Consider the following 19,370-nt stretch of genomic DNA (forward strand, 5'->3'; position numbering starts at 1 on the left):
ACAAGAACCTCTCAGAGTCCCTCCTCCTCAGCATCTACGCCTATAATTTTGTTGTTGTTGAATCTCACCCAAGGATACTTTTTCATTGATTTTTCTTTTTGATAGAGTGGAAGGGAGGAAGAGAGAGAAACATCGATGTGAGAGAGACGCATCGATTGTCTGACTCCTGCAAGACCCTGACCAGGGTGGGGATCAAACCTGCAACCCAGGTATGTGCCCTTGACTGGGAATGGAGCCACCAAGCATTGGTCCTTGGGCCGATGCTCTAACTGCTGAGCCAAACCGGCCAGGGCTAAGCCTGATTTTGAAAAGCCCTCTGCCATCCAGCAGCGAGCTATTCTGCCTTATATCAAGGATACAGAAGGTAGTTACGGCTTTAGATTACATGGGTGCTTCCTGCCATGCCTGCTTTGGGGGTACCAACGTGCATGCTGAGGTGCAGAAGCTGCAGATGGAAGCTCCCCATGTCATCATGGGCACTCCAGACCATGTTTGATATGTTTAATTGCAGATCCTTGGCTCCCAAATACATCAAGATATTTGTACTGGATGAAGCTGATGAAATGTTAAGCCTCGATTCAAGGACCAGATCTATTACATATTTCAAAAGCTCAACAGCAACACCCAGTGCTTTTGCTGTCAGCGGCAGTGCCTTCTGATGTGCTTGAGGTGACCAAGAAGTTCATGAGGGACCCCATTTGAATTCTTGTCAAGAAGGAAGAGTTGACTCTGGAGGGTATCTGTCAATTCTGCATCAATGTGGAACAAGAGGAGTGGAAGCTGGACACACTGTGTGACTTGTATGAGACCCTCACCATCACCCAGGCAGTCATCTTCAACACTCGCAGGAATCTGACTGGCTCACTGAGCTGATGCAAGCCTGAGACTTCACCATCTCTGCTATGCATGGAGACACGGACCACAGGAATGAGATGTAATCATGAGGGAGTTCCTCAGGTGAGGGAAAAAAAAAAAAGCTAAAAAGAAACAGGTGAAATTAAGCCGAATGATATATTTTCACTGAATGCAGTAAACCCAAAATACATGAACATTTAATCACTATTTAAAAATTATTAATGAAAAATCAATGTTTTCTTTTTGTACTAATTGTCAAGAGTGCATTTTACACTTACAGCACATCTCAGTTCCAACCAACCACACTGCGATTGCTCAGTAGCCACATGGTTGCTGGAAGCTAGTGTAATGAACCGCACAGGACTGTATCTTGATCTGAGTCGTGGCTTCATGGGTGTATACTTATGTAAAAATTCATCAAGCTCATCATTTAAGATATAAAAGTTTTGGTGTGGCTCAGTTGTTTGAGTGTCATCTCATACACCAAAAGGTCAACAGTTCAATTCCAGGTTGGGGCACATGCCCAGATTGTGGGCTCAACCGCCAGTAGGGGGCGTGCAGAAGGCAGCTGATCCATGTTTCTCTCTCTTACAATGTTTTGCTCTCTCTTTCCCTCTCCCTTACTCTCTCTCTAAAAATCAATGAAAACATATTTAAAACAATTATTTTAAATAAATGTTTTTAAAAAGAGGGCTAGGGCCTGGCCAGTTTGCCTCAGCAGTTGGAGCGTCAGCTCACAGACTGAAGGGTTGCGGGTTCGATTTGGTCAAGGGCACGTACCTCGGTTGTGGTTCAGTCCTCGGCCCTGGTCGGGATCCTGCAGGAGGCAACCAATCGATGTGTCTCTCTCACATCGATGTTTCTCCTCTCTCTCCCCCTCCCTCCCACTCTATCTGAAGATAAATGGAAAAATATCCTCAGGTGAGGATTAAAATAAATAAAAATAAAGAGGGCTAGGAGACATATCAGGCAAAGAAAAGCAGCCTGTGGCTTTTCAGCTCAGCTGACAGGCCGTCTCTGGAGCAGAGGACACTGTTCAGAGTCCCAAGGTCACCCTCAAGTCGGCTGATTTGCCCGTACTACAGTCTTGCCCCTGGGTTCGTGGAGCAGAGTGCAACCAGCTCCACTAAAAGGAAGAACAGAGGAGGGCACACAGTGCTAACAGGAGTGTGGAGTGACTTGAAAAGTTTAAACACAGCGCCTTCTGACGCATTGGCCCCCACTGAAGAGAATGCGCTGAGACTCACAGCAGAGAGGCAGGTGAGGTCCCACCCACTGCCAGGAAGGTCCTCACAGCCGCAGCTGACCCGTGGTCCACTCAAGCCTGAGAATCCACCTCCATAAATTTACTTTGAGCATCATAATTTAGGCCAGTGTTCCCAGTAGTATGCCAGTATATCTTCCTTGAAGAAATGTGTACCAAGTGCTTTGCTAGTTTCTGAGTTTGAGCAGTTTTTGTTGTTGAGTCGTAGCAAGGTGTTTTACCAGCATTGATTCCCTTCTTCCCACAACGGCCCACAGCCTCCTCTTAATCGCCCAGCCAGGCAGACTCAGGCCCTGCTTCCTCTGCCCCGATCAGGAGGCAGACCAGACTGACAAATGAAACCTGCAACAAGAACTAGAGACAATAAATAAACAAATGCAGAAAGGAGGGAGGGGAAAGTCAGCCAAAAAGATAAACAAACAGGCTGTAATTTTCAACCCAGTCCATGCCAAATTAGGTACAAAATCTTAGTGCCTCAAATCCAAATGTGAAGTGATTCATGTGAATTTCATCATTGAACCTGACAAGGGGAAGGGGTCTTTGAGCATTCTAGGGGCTGCCTCCCCCACAGTGGGCCAGCAGCAGCAAACACCAGAAGAAATAAGAAGAGTGAGGGGTTTGGAAAGATGTTAGGTCCTGTGCAAGCAGCCTTCTGGGAGCAGATACGTGGTCCGGGAGTTGGGGGGGGAGGAAGCAAGAACAGTGATTTCTCCCCCATCACGTTCTCTGGAGGTAGAGTCTTAGCACAATAGTGTAATAGTAAGATGGTGTTAATAAGTGCATCCAGGATGACAAGTTGTGGAGGGAAGACACATGAGAACAAACCCAGGAACACTCCCAAAAAGACAGCCATCCACGAGGCACTTTTTAATTTTTTTTTTTTATCCTCACCCGAGGATATTTTTCCATTTTTTGTACAGATAGAGTGGGAGGGAGAGAGAGGAAGGGAGAGAGAGAGAGAAACATCGACGTGAAGGGACACATCGAGTGGCTGCCACCCGCATGACCAACCAGGGCCGGGGACAAACTGCAACCGAAGTACGTGCCCTTAGCGGGAACTGAACCCGGGTCTCTCCGGACCGCAGGCCGACGCACGAGGCACTTTTTAAACAGACGTCCTCCTCTGACAGTGACTCCAGCCCTGCCCCAGATTCCTTCCCATGACATTAGAATAAGACTATAGCTCTTCACCAGGAAATATGCTAAATGTAGGTTCATGGGCACCATTTCTAGAGATACGGCCTCAGTGAGCCTAGGGCAGGGGCCAGGAACTTGTATTTTTTTTTTTTTTTTTTGGTGGTGTGTGCCCCTAGCGGGAACCAAACCCGGGACTCTCTGGTCTGCAGGCCGATGCTCAACTGCTGAACCAAACTGGCCAGGGCCAGGAACTTGTATTTTGACCCAGCTACCCACGATGCCAGGGACGCAATGGCTGGAGCACCTGCTCTGAGCCCCTCCGGCCACTCTCAGCGGCAGGCACTGCCCTGGGCTTTCCCCCGCCTGTCGGACAGCCATCATTGTCCTGGTTCCACTTTCTCTCCCCAAATCCCTCCCCAAATTCCTGAGACTAAGAACAGAAAAGTTGGAGGAGATGACTCATTTACCCCATGACAACAGGATTCTTCATTTCCCAAGAAGTTTGCTAAGAGATGCTTTTATTCTTTAGGTGCTTGCTTTTATGTGTTTGTTTGCCACATTAAGAGAATGTGGGAGAAGTTTAGCAGATGGCATTTAGGGGAGAGGTGGAGGGCATTGTAGAGCCACTGGCAAACTGAACATCACTGAGCAATGAAGGTAAAGGAGAATCGCAAGCTAAAGTTACAGACAGTAGGATTTGATTTATACACTTTTCAAGAACACTCCCATTTGTAACTGTAATAATAATGACTCATGAGACTCATGAGCCAGGCCCGAGTGCTTTCTTCCTTAATTCGTTAAAAATATATTTACACATGAACGAGTACCTAAGTAAATAAGTACAAAAATGTAATCAGCCCAGCCGGTGTGGCTCAGTGGTTGAGCATTGACCCATGCACTAAGAGGCGGCTGGTTTGATTCCTGGTCAGGGCACATGCCCAGGTTGTGGGCCAAATCCCCAGTAGGGGGCATGCAAGAAGTGGCCAATCAATGTTCTCTTTTTATCAATGTTTCTCCCTTCCTCTCTCTCTCAAATCAGTAAAGAAAAAAAAATGTAATCACATTTACAGATGGCAGGTCAGTCAAGCAGTGCAGCCTTGTGGTTTAGCACATGAGCTCTAGACAGCCTCAAGTTCAAGTTCTGGCTTTGTCATTCATCGACTGTGTGATCCTAGCAAGAAACATCCCTGGGCCTCAGCTTTCTCATTTGTCAAACAAGGAAGCATGTGCCTCATAGGCCTGCTCTGTGGACTAAATAAGATGATGCATGCAAAGCTCTTAGCACAGGCCTGCATGTAGTAAAACAGCGAATGAGTGTTTATAGTGGTTGTTAGTATCATTATTACTGCCAGAGCAGAGTGTGGGTCCCCTGTCCTGAAGTAGGGTGAGTTGGGTCTAAAGCCACTTCTTTTTTTTTAAATCCTCACCCGAGGACATTTTTCCATTTTTTGTTCAGATAGAGTGGGAGGGAGAGAGAGGAAGAGAGAGAGAGAGAGAAAAACATCGAAGTGAAAGGGACACATCGAGTGGCTGCCACCCGCACGACCAACCAGGGCCGGGGACAAACTGCAACCGAGGTACATGCCCTTAGCGGGAACCGAACCCAGGTCTCTCTGGACGGCAGGCGACGCTCCAACGGCTGAGCCAAACTGTCCAGGGCTAAAGCCACTTCTGACATCACACATTCCCACGAAGATCCACAGAAATCAGGGGGAGGGGGAGGGAGTTTGGGCAGGCAGCTGCCAGGCCAGTGTAATTGCTGAGGTGGTGCCCAGAGTTGGGAGCCACCTGCCTCCTCCATTCATCATGCTGGATGACTCTCCCTGCACAGAGAGTATGTCCTAGAAAGTGCAAAGATCTATAAAATAGGTATGAGGTCACTTTAAGAATTAAATGAGGGCCCTGGCCGGTTTGGCTCAGCGGTTAGAGTGTCGGCCTGCGGTCCCGAGAGACCCAGGTTTGGTTCCTGCTAAGGGCATATACCTGGGTTGCAGTTTGTCCCCGGCCCTGGTTGGGTTGTGCAGGTGGCAACTACTCGATGTGTCCCTTTCACATCGATGTTTCTCTCTCTCTCTCTCTCTCCCATTCTATCTGAACAAAAAATATCCAAAAAAAAAAGAATTAAATGAGGTCACAGACAGTGTTTGGCTCACAGCCAGTATCCAATCATTATTAGTCATTATTGTTGTACGGATAGAAAACAGACCTTTCTTTTCTTTGTTAATTTTTCCACAATTTATAATAAGCACCTGGTAATTAAACCCTGAGATTGTTGGCTCCTGTGACTCAAACAGCGCCTCTGTTCAAACAGAACAGAAGAACCAGAAAAGATACTCAAGACTGCACTCTTTTTTTTTTTTTTATCCAAACTGCAACCGAGGCACATGCCCTTAGCGGGAACCGAACCCGGGTCTCTCCGGACCACAGGCCGACGCTCTAACCACTGAGCCAAACTGGCCAGGGCAAGACTACACTCTTATGTGGGAACTGAAAGAGCCATCAAAGCCCAAGTGTGTTTGCACTCATACCCAATTTATTACTGCTACAGGGATTGGAGGGGGGGGACTACACTCTTCTACCCCCTCCTCACTGCTGCTTTAACAGCCTCAGACTGGTGAGTAAGAATTCCTCCTCCTCATACCCCACTCCCCTCAGACAGGTCTCTCTCTTTTGAACTCTTTACAACTTTTGTCCTAAGCTTGTTTTATAGACATGGGGAAAATACTGATAAGACACCTTGGTACATCTGCTGGACTATCTCCTGGAAAGCAATCAAACTATAACTTCTCGAGACAACCCCCGGCATCTGCTCTACTTCAACAGGATTCCCGTCCCTGATTCCCCTCCCTGCTCCGACTGCCGTTTACTCCCTAAAGCCCCCAGTAAAAGAGAAACTCGCTCTCTCTTTCCTGCCCTTGTACTGCCAGTCAACGCCTGGGTCCTTTCTTTATGGGAAAGTAAAATAACTTCCTCCCTTTCTCTCATCTCCCTGTCGTGAATTCTTTCACAAGCCCACATCACTGGCCAGACCCTAACAATTATTATCTATAATTTTATAAAATATTTGCTCTAGTGTTTCTAAAAATATGACCTCATTAATAATAACTAGCATTGCCCTGGCCGGTTTGGCCCAGCGGTTAGAGCATCGTTGGCCCGCGGTCCAGAGAGACCTGGGTTCGGTTCCTGCTAAGGGCACGTACCTCGGTTGCAGTTTGTCCCCAGCCCCGGTTGGGGTTGTGCAGGAGGCAGCCACTTGATGTGTCTCTCTCACACTGATGTTTCTTTCTCTCTCTCCCTCCCACTTTATCTGAACAAAAATGAAAAAATGGCCTCAAGAGAGGATAAAATAATAATAATAATAATAATAATAATAACTAGCATTAACTGAGCACCACTCCAAGAGCCATCTCTTGGGTCTGACTGCCCAATACTTTCACCTTCTCCTGATGACAGCAGTCCACTTTCCTTTAGGGAACTTCACGCCTCCATCCCAGGACCTGGCAGGGCTGCCAATCAGACTTCTAATCCAGCCCCTGACAGTTCTAAAAAAGCCTAATTAGCCAGAGGCCACCAGGACCAAGCCTGCAGTCTGACGGAGTCCCATTTCTTTCTTTCTTTCTTTTTATCCTCACTCAAGGACACTTTTTCCATTTTTTTGTTCAGATAGAGTGGGAGGAAGAGAGAGAGAGAGAATATCGACGTGAAAGGGACACATCGAGTGGTTGCCACCTGCACGACCCAACCAGGGCCGGGGACAAACTGCAACTGAGGTACATGTCCTTAGCGGGAACCGAACCTGGGTCTCTCTGGACCAAAGGCCGACACTCCAACCGCTGAGCCAAATCGGCCAGGGCCCAATTTCTTTTTTCTTCTGTTAATCCTCACCCAAGGATATTTTTCCATTGATTTTTTTTTTTAGAGAGTGGAAGGGAGTGAGGGAGAGAGGGAGAGAAAGAGGGAAACATTAATGCAAAAGACATCAATTGGTTGCCTCCTGCACGACCCTGACCAGGGCCAGGGATCAAACCTGCAACCTGTCCTTGAATGGGAATCGAACCCAAGACCCTTCTGTCCATGGGCCGACACTCTAACTGCTGGGCCAAACTGGCCAGGGCAGAGTGCGATTTCTTGACTTGATGCAGCAAGGTGGGGCATTCCAGAGGACTCATGGAAGGAGGGAAGCTTTTTTGTAATTTTTTTTTATCTTCACCCGAGGACATTTTTGCATTTATCTTCAGATAGAGGGGGAGGGAGCGAGGGAGGAAGTGAGAGAGAGAGGAAGAGAGAGAGACACACATCAATTGGTTGCCACCCACATGACCCCAACCGGCCGGGGACAAACTGCAACCGAGGTACGTGCCCTTAGCTGGAACCGAACCCGGGTCTCTCTGGTCTGCGGGCCGACACTGAGCCAACTTTTGTAAATTTTGTGTTCCAGCTCAAGGATTCTGAGTGAGTTCTAAGTGAAGCAGGAATTACTTCTGGTCTGCTTGCTCTTTTGGGCTCAGGATTGAGAAAAGCAAAGATTAACTACGAATTGAGTGCTGTCATGAGGTGAGGGTGGCTGAGCAGGTGGTTATCCCCAGTGACAGATGAGGACAGCTGAGCAGGCCTTTGCTTTTGTCACAGGTCAGGAAGCAGTGGTCACCCAACGAGGGGTCCTCATGACACTTCACAGCTGCTGCATGACTTTGGGAGAACGTCATCTATGCCCTTGTTCATGTGCTTCCTGTTGGCTTTGCAGCTGGCTTTATCTTCCTTCTCCCGGCTGTGACTTAAAGCCCCCACCCTGGAGTTATGCAAAGCCTGGCTTGCAATTATAGGCAGCACCCTGCCACACGTCCTGAGCTGTGGCAATTAGGGAACTCTCAGGTGGGAGACAAAGGTCAGAGCAGAGTCATGAAGGCACAGCCCCAGGAGAGGCAGAGCAAAAAGAAAAGCTTCTGGTGCAGAGATGCCTGTCGCTGCCTGGCTTCTTCCCTGCCTCCCAGAGGACTGACTGATTAGCGATTCTTTCAATTCTAGGAGCTATCCCAATCTTTTTCTAGTAATCCTTGTTAAAGTTAGCTACTCAATTTCTGCTGCTTGCCACCCCAGAACTCTAAATAACATCTCTTTCTGCAGGCCCTGCATTGGCTGCTGGGGACAGAATAAGATGCAGGCCCACCTGAATGCACTCACTAACTACTTGTGATTAAAGAGAGTGATTGTTCTCATGACAAAAAGATTCTTTCCTTTGCAAAATAATTTGCTCCTTGGTCCTCCCTTCCTCCCCCAGTCCCCTTTTCTGTAAACTTCATGATGGCTCACCCTATCCTCAGTGCCTGGCACACAATATGCCCTCAGCAGATTCATGCATACAGGTCAATCTGTGTCTTCTCTCCACTACACCACACTTTCTTTCTTTTTTTAAAAATATTTTTTCTTTATTGATTTTTAGAGAGAGGAAGGAAGAGGGAGAGAGAGATAGAAACATCAATGAGAGAGAACATCAACAGGCCGGCCGCCTCCTGCATGCCCCCCTACTGGGGATTTGGCCCACAACCTGAGCATGTGCCCTGACCAGGAATCGAACTGGCGACCTCTTAGTGCATGGGTTGATGCTCAACCACTGAGCCACACTGGCCAGACCACACTGTGTTTCCTTTATGCACCTTAGAAGAAAGATCTCCTTTCTTGGATAGGAGAAAGCCAAGGTACCAAAGAAAGATTCTCTCTCTCTCTCTTTTTTTTATCCTCACCCGAGGACATTTTTCCTTTTTTTTTTCAGATAGAGTGGGAGGGAGAGAGAGGAAGAGAGAGAGAGAAACATCAACGTGGAAGGGACACATCGAGTGGCTGCCACCCACACGACCAACCATGGCCGGGGACAAACTGCAACTGAGGTACGTGCCCTTAGCAGGAACCAAACCCGGGTCTCTCTGGACTGCAGGTTGACGCTCTAACCACTGAGCAAAACTGGCCAGGGACAAAGAAAGATTCTAATGTCAAAATATCACATTCCAATTTGGCAGGTCCTCAAAAGTTAAACACAGAATTACCATATGACCTAGCAATTCCACTCCTAGGTATACACCTCAACAAACTGGAGTACATGTACATGACATTCACAGTAGCACTATTAGCAATAGCCCAAAAGTGGAAACAGCCCAAATGTCCACCATTGAATGAATGATAAACAAATTGTGGTATCTGCATGCAATGAAATTTTATTCAGCCATAAAAAGGGAAAAAGTACTGATACATGTTACAATGTGAATAAACCTCAAGAACACTATGCTAAGTAAAAGAAGCCAGACACAAAGGCAACATACTGCACGATTCCATTTCTAGAAAATATCCAGAATAGGTAAATCCAGAAACAGAACTCAGATTTGGAGGTTATCAGGGGTTGGAGGGAGTTGGTAGGGGGTTTCCTTATGGAATAATGAAAGTTTTGAAATTAAATAGAGGTGGTGTGAGTTAACACTGTAAGTGTACTCAATGCCACTAGATTTGTCACTTTAAGATGGTTAGTTTTGTCATGTGAATTTTACCTCCATTTAAAAAAACACATTCCAGCCCTGGCAGGTGTGGCTCAGTTGGTTGAGCATTGCCCATGCACCAAAAGGTCCCAGGTTCGATTCCCAGTCAGAGCACATACCCAGGTTTTGGGTTTGGTCCATGGTCAGGATGCACGCAGGAGGCAGCTGATCGATGTTTCTCTCTCACCTCAATGTTTCCCTCTTTCTTTCTCCCTCTCCCTTTAAAATAAATAAAAAATGTTCCTGTGGCACCTCTCCCAGCCCCAGGCACAAAGTAGGTATGTAATGAATTCTTGATGCTTTTAATTGGTGTTTAGGCTGTGCTGGAGAGGCTGTCTTTTGGAGGGAATGTGATCAGCCACTGCTGTGACCTTGGGTGAATTTCTAAACCTCTGTATGCTAGTTTTCTCATCAGTAAAGTTGGAATAACTGTGCCTATCTCACAGGGTTGTTCTAAGAATTGAGATTATAATGCAAGCAAAGCACTTGAACGGTCCCTGGGACACAATAAATGCTCAGTAAGTACTCACCACTGTGATCATGGTAATTAGCTGCTACAGCCCCTCTATTTTCAAGCTTCTGTCATAGCATCTCTCTGTAATGCATTTTGTGCTGCAGAGCTCTGTTTCGCCAGGGAAGAAGCTATTATACTCAAAGTGGACTGACTTGCAAATGAGGAGACCTCCAGCAATGAAATTCCAAGGACACTCTGGACGACCCTTCTTGGTTTTTATTTCCCTCAGCAGCAGAGCTCCCAGGAAGTGAACTTGGTGCAGAATAATTTAAAGTGGTTCCTGTTCCCTTTGGCTGCTTGTGCAGTTTAGCGCATTTCTTGAGTTCTACTTCTCAGTCATTCGCTGTGTGGCATGACATTGCTCCCCTCGCAGCCCCAGGCTATTTCCTGTGCTCTGCGGTGTGGCGGAGACTTGAGATGTGGGAAACAGTCCACATAGCTGGTCAGTCAGCCTCAGAGGTCTATTCTGGTGCAGAGGGTCACCAGGCTCAGAAAACATCCTCACTACACCCCGCCCCCAAACATTCCAACCCATGTCTCTTATCCCTGCTCAGTTCACACATTTGATGTTTTAAAATAATTCGACTTGTCTAGTACAGGTAATGCATACACAAAGGATAAAGAAAAATCAAAGGATGTAGTGGAGAAGAGACAAAGACTGACCTGGTTTTGAATCTCTGTTGGTAGCGTATGCATAGGTTAGTTATAAGGCTCATTAAGGCTCAGTTTCCTTATCCATGCCTAAAAAGGAAGACTCTCTGCTCCCTGCCCTCCAGCCTTTCTGTTCCCCTCCCCAAAGAGACCATCACAACTATTTCTTGAATATCTTTCCAGAGACCGTTTATGCATATGGGAACATATATTTATTCCTACTTCCATGACCCCATGCATAATTTAGAACAAACAATACAATACATGAAGTCCTGCATCTCACTTTCTTAAAATCTGTTTTTCGTGGTAGTCTTCATATTAGTTCACAGAATTCCAACTCCTTTTTAATGACTGCATTGTATTCCATTGTGTAGACACGCAAAACTTTATCAAACCAGTTCTCCATTAATGGACACTTAGATTGTTTCCAGTATTTCCCTTTAACAAACAGGGCTACAATGAATACCCTTCTAGAAGGAAATGAGAATCAGATTCCCTTCTTTTAGGGGTGGGGCTTCCTCCCTTTCCCCTTGCACTGTCCTCACAGAGGTGCCTGTATGTATAGGACGTGTTGATTATTTTGTCCTGCATTCTGTATTGACTGTCAGGACACCCTGAATAGCTTATATTCAGCTTCCTCCTTCCTTCCTCCTTCCTTCCTTCCTTCCTTCCTTCCTTCCTTCCTTCCTTCCTTCCTTCCTTCCTCCCTCCCTTCCTCCCTCCCTCCCTTCCCTCCCTCCCTCCCTTCCTTCCTTTCCTCACCCGAGGACACTTTTCCATTTTTTTGTTCAGATAGAGTGGAAAGGAAACAGAGGAAGAGAGAGAGAAACATCAGTGTGAAAGGGACACATCGAGTGGCTGCCACCCACGTGACGCAACCAGGGCCGGGGACAAACTGCAACCGAGGTATGTGCCCTAGGAAGGAACCGAAGCTGGGTCTCTCGGGACCGCAGGCCCATGCTCTAAATGCTGAACCAAACTAGCCAAGGCTATTCAGCATTTTTTTTTTTAAGAAATTACCAAAATGCATCCGAGTAATTTCCTCCATAGTAATTGGTACTTAAATTACTTAAATAGCAACACTAGCTGAAAAGCTTATCTCCACAAATAAAGGCCTGGACAATTCCTTATGGTTTCCTGCAGGTTTGGCTAAGGGAAGTATAAAAGGGGAGGCTGGGAAGTAAAGGCATTTATTTTCATATTCCAGAAAGGAAAACATGGTTCTTTGGCCAGTGGTGAATAGTAACTACCCTTAGTTAGTAAGAAATAATTTAGGATTTTTGTTCTGAAAATCAGCCGATCAGCAATACTCTCTGTGCTTCTGAAAGTCAGCAAATCCGGGGCAGACCCTAGTTTTTGACAGTCAGCCAATCAGTGACAGGCCCCATGCTCCTAGACAACAGCCAATCAGCAAGTACCTCACTCCAGGACCCGTGCTTGAAGTCAGCTAAAGGCAGCCTTGCTCCAGAGATGCACTAACCCAGCTGAAAGACCTAACATCCATTCCTAAGTACTTCTGAAAGTACCCCAGGCTCTGAGCCAGGCTTCCCAAAACCTTACCTTACATCAGTTCTGGCTTTGTGGGGGAGCCTTTGCCCTAATAGTACAGTTGCTTTCAGATAAACAGGAAGTTCACCTTCTTTGCATCAGATGTCAAGTTCAATTTAATGAATCTGGAGCCCTTTTAACAGGTACGAGTTCAGTCTCGTGAAAGATGCTCTGTTGCAGCTGTGAGATTATCAAATTCGATATCTTTGATTCTTACAGTGGTTTCTATTATCTATTTTTTGTGTATATTTGAACCCCAAAGACTAAAAAGCAAGCAAAATTTTTGTGCTGAACTTTCTGGGCAGTGGATATTTATTAAATGAGGAAATATTCCATTTGAAGCTTTCTATAGTATGCAAGTGTTCATTTAATATAAAAAAGGTGGAAAGTCAGATATAAACCAACACATATTAATAGTTAAGCATAAGACATGTATGAGTTCCTCAACTAGTACAAAGAAAAGTGATAAACTAACAATTTTTTTTGATTAAGAGAAATTCAGAGTAAGAAGATAAAATACAGCCCTGGCCGGTGTAGCTCAGTTGGTTGGGCATGTTCCCATTCACTGAGAGGTCACCGGTATGGTTCCTAGATCAGGCACATGCCCCAGTCGTGGGCTCAATCCCCAGTAGGGGGCGTGCAGGAGGCAGCCAATCTATGTTTATCTCCCTCTCTCTTCCTCTCTCTCTAAAAAAAATAAAAACTTTTTTTTTTTTGGTATGTGCCCCTAGCGGGAACCGAACCTGGGACTCTCTGGTCCGCAGGCCAACGCTCAACCACTGAGCCAAACTGGCCAGGGCCATTTTTTTTTTTTTTAAAGAAGAAGAACGCCTGGCTGGTGTGGCTCAGTGGTTGGGCATTGACCCATGCACTAAGAAGTCACTGTTTCAATGCCCGGTCAGGGCACATGCCTAGTTTGTGGGCCTGATCCCCAGTGCGGGGGGGGGGGGGGGGGTAAGCAGGGGGCGGCCAATCGATATTCTCTCTCATCAATGTTTCTATCTCTCTCTCCCTCTCCTTTCCTCTCTCTCTAAAATCAATAAGGAAAAAAAATTACAAAAAAGTAAATTAATTACAAAAAGAAGAAGATAAAATAGGCCCTGGCTGGGTAGCCCAGTTAATTAGAGCATCATCCCAATACACCAAGGTTGTGAGTTTGATCCCTGGTCAGGGCACACAGAAGAATCAACCAATGAATGCATGAATAAGTAGAACAACAAATTTATGTTTCTCTCTCTCTCTCTCTCTAAATTAATAAATTAGAAAACATTTTTAAAAGAAGATAAAATAGCCCTGGCCGACTTTACTCAGTGGTTAGAGCGTCAGCCAATGAGTTGCAGGTTCAATTCTGGCCAAGGGCATAGGCCTTGGTTGCAATTCGCCCCTGGCCCTTGTTGGGGTCATGCAGGAGGCAGCCACTCAATGTGTCCCTTTCACGTCGATGTTTTTTTTTTTCTCTCTCTCTCCTCATCCTCTCTCTCCCTCCCACTCTATCTGAACAAAAGTGGAAAAAAAATTCGAGTGAGGATTAAAAAAAAAAAGATAAAATAATTGCAGCAGAAATGTAATGTACTTCCACAATGTGTACCATCATCAGCCCGTCTTTCAGCTCAAATAACTGTTTGAATGTTCTACTACCAGAAATGTTTTCTGGCTCCAAAATTGCAAGCAATTTTTCAAAAGCTATGATGAAATCTACTTCCATATTACAGAGATTATCAAACATCTAAATGTCTCACCTTCTTATGGCATAGCCACAATGCAGGTAACCCCAATGCAGAAATAACTCTTCCTTTGTGCAATATTTTCTTGTAAAAAAGGCTTGCTTATAAGGATATTGTAAGTAGAATTCTTTCCAGATGAAACTTCAGAAATAGGAACAAATTTTTGCAGAAACTCTGCTTTTAATAGTTAATGATAAATACACACATCCCAAATGTAATGGGACACAGGAAACTTTTGGAGGTGATAGATATGTTACCTGGATTGTGGTGATGGTTCACAGATGTATGCATATGTCCAAACTCATCACATTATACATCTTACTCAAAGCAATATATAGATGTAATGCCATACCCATAAAAATCCCAATGTCATTTTTAAAAGAAATAGAACAAAAAAACCCATCAGATTTGTATGAAACCAAAAAAAACGCCCGAATAGCTAAAACAACCCAGAGAAAAAATAACAAAGCTAGAGGTATCACACTACTTGACTTCAAATTATACTACAGAGGTATGATAATCAAAACAATATGGTATTGGCAGAAAAATAGACACACAGACCAAAGGAACAGAAGTGAAAACCCAGAAATAAAACCACATATATATGGGCAAATAATTTTTGGCAAAGAATCCAAAACATACACTGGAGAAAAGAAGACTCTTCAATAAATGGTGCTGGGAAAACTGGAAATCCACATGCAAAAAAAATGAAACTAGATTATCGTTTATCCCCATGTACAAAAATTAATTCAAAATGAATCAAAGACCTAAATAGGAGATCTGAAACAATAAATTACATAAAAGAAAACATAGGTACTCATGTTCTCTTGGTCTTAGAGAACACTTTACGAATTTGACCCCAAAGGCAAGAGAAGTAAAGGCAAAAATAAATGAATGGAACTATATCAAACTAAAAAGCTTCTACAGAGCAAAGAAACTGCCAACAAAACAAAAAGGCAACCAACCGAATTGGAGATATTTGTAAACAACAGCTCTGACAAGGAGTTAATATCCAAAATATATAAAGAACTCATACAACTCAACACCAAGTAAACAATTCAATTAAAAAATGGGCAGAGGACCAGAACAGACGCCTCCCCAAGAAGACCTACAGATGGCCAACAGATATATGAAAAGATGTTCAACTTCACTAGCTATTTGGGAAATGCAAATCAAAACTACAAAGAGCTACCACCTCACACCTGTTAGAATGGCTATTAACAACAAGACAGGTAATAACAAGTGTTGGAGAGGTTGTGGAGAAAAAGGAACCCTCATTCACTGCTGATGGGAATGTAAACCAGTACAGCCAATAAGGAAAACAGTATGGCAGTTCCTTGAAAAATTAAGAATAGAGTTACTGTATGTCCCAGCAATCCCTCTTCTGGATATCTACCTGAAAATCTCAAAAATATTTATTTGCAAAGATATACTGCAGCATTATTCATAGTGGCCAAGACATGGAGACAATCAAAGTGTCCTTCAATAGATGATTTGGATAAAGAAGCTGTGGTATATGTATACTGTGGAATACTACTCAGCCATAAGAAAAGATAAAATCCTGCCATTTGCAACAACATGGATGGACCTTGAGTATATTATGCTAAGTGAAATAAGCCAGTCAGAAAAAGCTAAGAACCATATAATTCACTCATATGTGGCATATAAAACTGAAACTTATAGACACAGACAACAGTGTGGTGGTTACCAGAGGGAAGGGGGTGAAGGGGTAGTAAAGGGGGCCAAATATATGCCAAAAGAGATGATTTGACTTTGAGTGATGGGAACACAATGCAATATACAGATCATGTATCATAGAAATGTACACCTGAAACCTATATTATTAACCAAAGTCACCCCAATAAATTTAATTTAAAAAAGAAACTTAAAAAATGTAGAATGGGGCAATTAAATAATGTTTATATTTGAACTTGCTGTGTGAATTTAAATATAGGTTTGTAATCATTAAAAGTACAGACACAGTCCTTAGTATTTACCTCAACAAGACAACATTGTTGATTTAAATACCTGGTCTTTTCCATTGCGCCTAGTAGTGAATGGACAGGAATTTTATGTTAAAAAACAGGTCTAAGTGATCCTAATTACTAATGAAAGAATGATGGTTGAAAAAAATTATACATATTAAATATATGCAGTTTTTTGTATATATAAAAAGGAGTTAATGAGAATTTTTTTTACAAATTAGTTGGAGATATTACAACTTTTGATGGATGTCTGCAGAAAGGTACAATGTTTACTCAAAGTTAAAGCAAAGTATGGATAACTATGGAAGGCGTTGCCTGTCCTGCCCATATTCTGCATAATGCTGCTCAACAGTATCTGATGTCTTTTCTATTGAGACTGAAGTAACTGTCATGAAACTGTTCTACTTTGATATTTACTGTTTTGACTGAGCAATTTAAGGATTTTGATTATTTTGTTGGCATTTCAGTATTCTTAATTTCTCTCACATTCAAAGAAAAGACCATTGACTCTCTTTAACAAATGTCATTGAATCCTCCACTTATATGAAGTACTGACATTATACCTTAATTCTGAATAAAAGAACCCCACAAACCTGGTTGACTTTTGAAATGATGCATTGGATGAAGTCTACTTATTTCTTGTTCAGCGTTCAATATAATTTAGCATAGGATTATGCCAAATGAAAGAAAAACAGTGTCGTTGAAGTATTTCATTGCTTAAAGGATTTGTTGAATATGTTAAAGAATTAATTAAAAAGTTTATCCCTTTGCCCTGGCTGGTTTGGCTCAGCAGTTAGAGCATCGGCCCTCAGCCCCAAGGATCGAAGGTTCAGTTCTGGTAAAGGGCATGTGCCTAGGTTGCAGGTTTCCAGGCCCTGACAAGGGCTATGCGGGAGGCAACCAAACATCTCAACATCGATGTTTCGCTCTCTCTCTACCTCCCTTCCTTCCACTCTCTTTAAAAAAAAGTAAATAAAAAAATCAATGGAAGTCCGGCCAGTGTGGCTCAGTGGTTGAGGTTTGACCCATGCACCAAGAGGTGGACGGTTCGATTCCCGGACAGGGCACATGCCCAGGTTGTGGGCCCAATCCCCAGTGGGGGGCATGCAGGAGGCGCCAATCAATGTTCTCTCTTATTGATGTTTCTATCTCTTTCTCCCTCTCACTCTAAAAAAAAAAAAAAAAAAATCAATGGAAAAAGATATTTAAAAAATATTTATCCCTTTTATTAGCAAAGCTGTACTTAAAAGGGACAACATTATGTATAAACAGACAAATAAATTACAGGCCAAAGAGTATAATTACTGTACCACTTGCTTATGACTCTCTTTTGAAATGGATTTCATCCATTGAAAAATTCGATTATTTTACATGGATGTTACTAAGTCCTTTTTCAGCACAGGAACAAGTGGAATCATCATGTGTAGCACTGAAGAAAAAAGGAATAAAAATTGATGACTACTTTTTTGTTGTTGTTAGTGGACATTTAAAAAAGTTGTTGATCAAGAAATGCAATGTAATTCTAAAGAGTGGAAAAGTGAGTTATACTATGAAAGATGGTATTATGTGTTTCAGCCAATCAGATTTGAAGAGCAAGTCTCAGAGATGTTAACTTCATGCCAGTACATGTTCTGTATACTGGCTCATAATGCTAATGCTGACCACGATTTCTTATTAATGGTCAAGGATCAAATAAGTTAGATGTGACCACTGCAGCAATAATGTTAAAATGTAAATGAACATATACTGTAACTTGGAAGAATTTTAAAAGAAAATTTTACAAAATAAGGAACTATTAAGGAGAACCAAATCACCAGGGAAATATACAGAAAGAGGTCTGTAATTTAGATACTTATAATTTATTTCAGATAAACAGCAAATACATTTTTAGAGTAAGTATATCTCACATATATTCTTCTTTTATCTCAAAGTACATATGCATAGGCAATTAGAAATACTTCTGCCCTGGCTGGTGTGGTTCAGTGGTTAGAGGCGGCCTGTGCACCAAAGGGCCGCTGGTTTAATTAACCTGGTTTGATCCCTGGCCCTAGTCGAGGTGCATGTGGGAGGCAACCAGTTAATGTGTCTCTCTCACATTGTTGTCTCTCTCTCTCTCTTTCTCTCCCCCCTCTCCCTTCCAATCTCTAAAAAAAAAAAAAAAAAAATCAGTGGAAAAAATATCCTTGGGTGAGGATTAACAACAATAAAAAATAGAAATACAAAAGAAAAGGGGTGGACATCTGTAATATTTTCAACAATAAAATAAAAATAGAACTACTTCTAATTTAACTGGGTACCGTATGTTTTTATTTCTTAGATCTGGAAACTACTCCTTCAGCCTCTGTGCCTCCATACCTTTGATCATCTGTCTGTAATGCCTCCTTCCTTCTCTTCAATGACCAAATCCTAATTCTCTTTCAAGGTCCATCTCAAAACCCTAGTAATAATGACCCTTAGTAAGGGGTAACTGTGCAGGCACTACTCTAAGTGCCTTACATGTATTAAGTCATCTATTCCTTCCCAAGGTAATTACTCTTGGTATAGTACATAGCTGTTTTTTTTCCCCTTTATTAATTTTTAGAGACAGAGATAGAAACATCTATGAGAGATAACATTGATTGGCCGCCTCCTGCATGCCCCCTACTGGGGATCGGGCCCACAACCTGGGCATGTGCCCTGACTGGGAATCGAACTGGTGACCTCTTGGTGCACGGGTCAAAGCTCAACCACTGAGCCACACTGGCCGGGCAGTATAGTACATAGTTTAAGGGAGATATTATGTTTCCTTTTTTTATGGATGAAGCAGTCTGGGCACAAAGAAATTGACTTACCAGAAGTTACCCAATCAGTAAATGATAGAGCTAGGATTCACAGCCAGATAGCGTGGCTCTGGAGTCCATTCCTGCACGGGCCACCTGCATCTGTCCTGTTCTGCTCTATGTGACTATCTGCAGGCTCTGATCTGCTTTCCCGTTTAATGTTTGAACCACACAATTGTGCGGTTTATTATATTGTCTTTCTCTTGTGAAGGACCCTAAAATTACTAATTTTGTCCTCATCCCCTTACCCCTTTTTTAAAATATGTTTTTATTCTTTTTTTTTTTTTGGAGAGACAGCAACATCGATGAGAGAGAAACAATGATCGGCTGTCTCCTGCATGCCCCCTAC

The 19,370-nt window shown here is 43.5% G+C and overlaps 1 pseudogene; it reads left to right on the forward strand.

The window, feature by feature from the left end:
• Positions 1-385: 385 nt before the first annotated feature.
• Positions 386-2,723, forward strand: LOC118643547 (annotated as a pseudogene).
• Positions 2,724-19,370: the final 16,647 nt, after the last annotated feature.

The sequence above is a fragment of the Molossus molossus genome, unplaced genomic scaffold (assembly GCF_014108415.1).
Source record: "Molossus molossus isolate mMolMol1 unplaced genomic scaffold, mMolMol1.p scaffold_m16_p_4, whole genome shotgun sequence".
NCBI lineage: Eukaryota > Metazoa > Chordata > Mammalia > Chiroptera > Molossidae > Molossus > Molossus molossus.